This window comes from Bombus vosnesenskii, unplaced genomic scaffold, assembly GCF_011952255.1.
Source record: "Bombus vosnesenskii isolate JDL3184/JDL3185 unplaced genomic scaffold, Bvos_JDL3184-5_v1.1 scf7180000015384, whole genome shotgun sequence".
Taxonomy (NCBI): domain Eukaryota; kingdom Metazoa; phylum Arthropoda; class Insecta; order Hymenoptera; family Apidae; genus Bombus; species Bombus vosnesenskii.
This window is the reverse complement of record NW_022883967.1, coordinates 10,085-15,822: the sequence shown is the minus strand read 5'-3', so window position 1 is coordinate 15,822 and position 5,738 is coordinate 10,085. Positions and strand designations below refer to the sequence as shown.

At 30.5% G+C, this 5,738-nt stretch overlaps 1 long non-coding RNA gene across 1 annotated transcript; it reads right to left on the bottom strand.

Moving 5' to 3' along the window:
• Positions 1-1,889: 1,889 nt before the first annotated feature.
• LOC117241198 lies at positions 1,890-5,193 on the bottom strand. The gene is made up of 3 exons (XR_004494923.1): positions 5,058-5,193; positions 2,277-2,391; positions 1,890-1,973 (listed from the first exon to the last, which is right to left on the bottom strand). It is a non-coding gene; the product is annotated as an uncharacterized LOC117241198 (long non-coding RNA).
• Positions 5,194-5,738: the final 545 nt, after the last annotated feature.

The window sequence follows — 5,738 nt, the reverse complement described above, 5'->3', positions numbered from 1 at the left end:
TACAGATGCAAATGGTGATGGTTTAGGAGCCGTTTTAAAACAACCCCAAGATAACGGTATGTTGCACCCGGTTGCGTACTTCTCAAGAAAACTGAAACCAAACAGAATCAAAGATGAAAGCAATCTATCTCGAATGCCTTCCTCTTAAAGAAGCGATTCAATATTGGCAACATTACACATTACTGTTGCTTTGCACAGAATGCTTGATATGAAATGAACCTTATAGCGATAGCGTTCGTAATGAGAACTAGCTGCAGTACGTATATAGCAGCAGATGGGTTCACGAAAATTGCATCAGGTCTAATATGGCGTTCTGCGTGTACATCAACTGTAACTCGAATGATACACGTTGCTGAACCGAATAACAAGCGTATCAACTAAAAAATTGTAAAATAGAGATAACAATGAAGTGTTTGCAAGTGATCTTAGTTAATATATCTTGAACTTTGTTGCTGTATTTTCGATGATAGCGACTAGTGTTATTTGCAAGAATTGCAAAAGAAAATTCAATCTTCTAGAACCAGAAACCGCGGCTTAGGTTCCAAAATTGCAAGTAAGTGTGAGTACTGGATGAAATTTTTCAACTCATCTCCACTAATTGGCAATGCCAATCCATACCAAAAGTCATCTGAAATAAATCGCAGGATTGTGTTGGCGACTTTTAGAGAACGGAATGGAAAAGATAAATTTATTTTGTGGGCTAATGGATATTTTTCAGGGATCGGCTATCAATAGATACTATGGCTGTCCGGAAAATTTACATTCTGTTGTCTTACGGGTATCTAATCGTCCAATTTCGAGAGCTACCGAAAAAGACAGAAGAAAAGTTAGCGTTTCGGAAGAGAGAACGCCAGGAAAATGAGAGAATTGAATTTTTCGTTCGGGCTTGCTACACTCCTCGGGAAACACAGTAAGAATGTGCTTGATATAATTGTAAAATCTAGGTTTCCCAATCTTGCAGCGTTGCATGGGAGAATAAAACGGGCACAGAACAGTACAATGATTAGTATGAAGGTGACAAAGATAATTGCACTATAAACCATATCAGTGCTGATAAAGTGGAAACTTATGTCATCACAGAAATGTTTATGAGATCAGGAAAGAAACATCATGCCAAGTATAGTACATGTATTGGAGATGGAGATAGCGAAACACATAAAGACATTAATCCATACGAAGACATTGTTGTTTAAAAGAAAGAATATGTTGGTCATGTATAGAAACGAATAGGCACAAAGCTAAAGGACGCCAAATAATGTTAAATAAACTGTTTTCGGATAATTACAATAGCGTTTTCACAAAAAGTGGAATTTCTAACTTGAGAAGGACAAACACAATAATTTGTAAATGTCCTAGGAATAGCGAAGAGTATAATCCATGCATGTTTTAAACCAGTTAAAGCTGGATTCCAAGTCACTTTACACAAAGTTCATCTGAAACAGAACTTTTGTTTGTAATTGCTTTTGTTTGTATTTGCTTTTTAGATGAATATAATTAAGTGCTGTGGTCAAAATCTGAACCCTCGTCAATATTTTATTGCCGATCTATTAAATTTGTATTTATGAAAGAAAATGAGGCATTGGTTAGGGAAGAAGGTAATAATGGAAATAAATAATCTTTCTCCCAATACATACAATTCAAACAATGATAATATAAAAGTTATCTTTGCTTTGCGCTTAGCCATGTTATACGGTAGCGTTGGTAATATTTTATCAAATATAAATGTTGGTCCCAAAATGTTGTACCGGTGGAGAATCTTCAAAGAAAATGAATTCGATAGAAATTATTCAAAAACCTCGCGTGTGCAGATATTTCGACGTTAGCACGCGAGCTAAGAATTTAATCGTAATTCGACCGTGCCAGTTTGTCCTTTCAGGAAGAAAACAACTTTATTGACTGGACAGTTCTATGTAAATATTTATAAATCGCACATTAAGCGAACTTGTTTACGAGTTAAAATCCAAAGGTCTCAGCTGTAAGAACCACAAGAAAAGATAAAAGAGACCTACCTTCAGAATTTCAACCTCATAAACGTCGTGAGGTAAACTGTTTTCTTTTTGGGCTCACTCAAAACAGAATATTGGTATCGTATGATCCCAAGAATTATGATCCCATTAATACAAATATGTATATAACAAAACAAAAATGAAACGTATTCTTTTCATTTGTAATTTTAAATAACGCATAGAAAACATAACGCATACATGGAGTTTATCACCTTCTTTAAATGGTATAATGCATTCCATAATTAAAAGCGAATAAAGAAACGAACTTACCAAAGCACCATAGGAAAGAATTTATGAAGTTTTATCTTACTCGGAAGTCAGTTTGCCTGAATATCACAAAATCCATTCACCTTAAATTTCTGGCAACGAGAACTCTTCAAATTTCCTAAAAAATGAATTTTAACAGACTTTTTTTTCAATTTTTTAAATTTTAACAGGCAATGTAATATTTTAACAGATAATTTAACATTCTAACAGAAATAGTAACAAGGGAAAGATAGCGTGTGCAAAAATGCGTGAAAGGGCATTTAGAAAAATCGAAATAATTGGAAATATAATTAAAAAGTGAAGAGAAAATATCATGGGTTTCATGCCTGGAGCATAAATGTGAAAAATTTCCGCTTTTGTAACAAATTCTACATCCTTTTCTTTTTTTGTTTAAATTGAGGTGTGCATTGAATTTCATGACAAAATAATATATATTCATATATAAATATCAAAAATAGTAGTCATTTTCCTTAGTTTATTTATCAAAATGTCATTTCCTTATATTATTATGGTACAAAGAATTATATATATATATGATGTATAATGCAAAATAAGGATATAAAAATTAAAATTGATTTCACAATTACACTTGAATATGGTATGAAAAGTAAGGTTTGAAAGAAAATTTCAGATACATTGATTTCCGGAGTTATTTAATTGCTTTTCATGTTTAGTTGTAAATTTCCACAATTGGCCAAATTGCAAAATTCATGCGATTGACATTAAGGAAACAATATAGAGTGTAATAAAAGGAAAACAAGAAAATACAAATTCTGACAGTGAATTTAGTAAAAAATCAAGAAAAAGTAAGACAGACGTTAGGAAACTATAGCAAAATAAAAGAAGCTCGAGAGGGCAGCGGTAACCATAACAATAAGAAAGAAACACAAGAGAAAGGTCACTAAAATAAATTACAAAGTGTAAAATAGCAGTAGAAGACAAAAAACAAATAACAAGTAGGAGCAAGGAAAATAAGTTATACAAAAAAGGAAATGAAGAAATGATTTTAAATCAAACCTTAAATCCTACAGAAAGTACATATAATGTTGAAGGGAACAAAGAATATGAAAGACAAATTAAAGAAGGTAAGAAAAATTTATCATTAATTAAGAGAGATTTTATATTATAATAGAAAGATACCAGAATATAGAAAAAGGTAGGAGAAAAGAAAAGAAAATGAGCAGATGAACAAAGCAAAATGGGCAGAAGAAAGAAGCAAACTAACAAAAAAAAGTGAGGTAATAGAAGAGTCAGACAAAATTAAAAGAAGAAAAGAGAGGAAAAACTATTATTATAAAAAGGTTGTAAATAAGAGATAAAGTAGAAGAACCCAAAATGAAATTGAACATAAATAGATTAAACTTTGTTTCAGGGCATCACTCTTTTCTGGTCATTGTTTGTATCCTCTAATGTTATTTCATGAATATGAAAATGAATATGAGAACGAAAAATAACAGTTTTGAGTTTAGTGATCAATTGTTTCACAAGTAGTGATCAATATATAAATTGATTTGGCAAAGGCAACTTTTGGTATTTTGTACGAGTGGAAAAATATATATAACCCAACTTATATTATAGCGAAAACATTCATGTTATGGACAGAAATTAATGCTTTAATGGTAATCTGACATAAAGACAAAGTCAACCATACACAGTGTAGGTATATGGTATAAGAATATGGGTTCTCCACTACTCAACAAGAATAGATAAAATACAAACACATTTCCTAAAAAGAATATTATACATACTGAAATACCATGTAATGCCAGATTATGTGATTAAAAGCAATAAGAATAGTCTTGGAACACAAAATAATAAAATGAGGCATAAACTACATGTTAAAACTGGCAAACATGGGAGAACACATAATTAGACAGGAAAACATTGCAAAAAGTAATACACACATAATAAACTCAAATAGAGTTACGAAGCCGATGGTACAGAAATAATAATAAATTTAAACTGAACAATAATAGAAGAAATAACACAAATACTTGCTGGATAAAAGAAAGAAAGAATAGAATAATCTACTTATAGTGAAGTATATAAATATGCTAAAAATATAGAAAAAAATAATTAAAGTTTCTTGCATATGAAACTGCTATTAATAACTAAAAGGATAATCAAAGTTAGAGTAGCTGGGAGACAGGAACGATCAGTGAATGCAGAAAATAGCATAAAATACAAAACAGATGAAAACAAAATGTATAATATGTGTAAGAAAAATATATTGGATAATATTAAGAATTTACAACAAAATTCATTAAAAAACAACAATAGGATGGTGATTTTTTTCTGACAAAGAAAAATAGTTACAAGGACTGACAAATTTTATTAAAAAGCAAAAGCAGCATTAAGCTAAGATCATTTTATCATAGAAGAATAGCAATTCAGACAAATTCACAAATTATAATAATCTAAGAACAACTTAAATACTTTGTTATGTTTGTTTTGCAGTAACCAACAAATTTAAAGACTTAGCCTAAGTATAAATATGCCATAAATAATTCTATGTAGAAATAAACATAAATAATATTAAATAAATAGAACTTTTCTTATTGAAATGTGACAGTCTGTAATAAAAGATAAATTAAAAAAGAAAAAATAACTTTAACAAAAAAGAAATTTATAAAAATTTATTCTTAAAAAATTGTGGCCAATCAGATACGTGAAATAAAAGATTATTAGAAGAAACATGATTAGTCTACAAGAAGATCATACGAAAGGAGAAATGAAACATGTACCGTATTCTCTCAACATACGATTGCGAAGAAGTTTACTTACTCTATATTTCATTTCCGAACTTCTTCGTTTCCACGCAGTCATAGCAGTTCAGAACTATTTTATGAAAATCAAGAATTTCCTACATCAAATTATTTGATTTGCAAGACCTCATATATTTCTAAATTACTTACACAAAATTAGTACAGCCTATGAACAATGCAAACATTAAAAAGAAATAAGCGATACAGTAGCCCAAACAAGGACAAAGGTTGAAATAAGACAACAAAAATAGCAGTTATTATTCAAATTTGTATGAAAAATCCTTCAGAAATTAAATTCTTCTTTTAATGAAAGACGGTTATGTATATGAAAATCAAAAATGCAGTAAAAATACAAAAAATATAAAAGAAGAAAACTGTATTTGTTATTACGACTTACTTTTGCATGTAGAATAATTTCCATTTCGGTTACTGCACTACCCCTGTTATTAAATAGGTTTTGGAGTTCGATATTTAATTGATTCACACAGATTCAGTTTTTATATTCTGTATTTCACCACCATGTACAGCCATATGAACACACCGGATACTCTCAGATAATTAACACGTGGCAGAAGCCAAAACAAAAGGGCGTCGTTAGAAGTCGTACCAACTTCGCATGTAGGAACTAGTGATCATACCAACATGACATTTATCTCAACAGATTAAACAGTACTGAACTCTATGATGATGCGCTAGCATG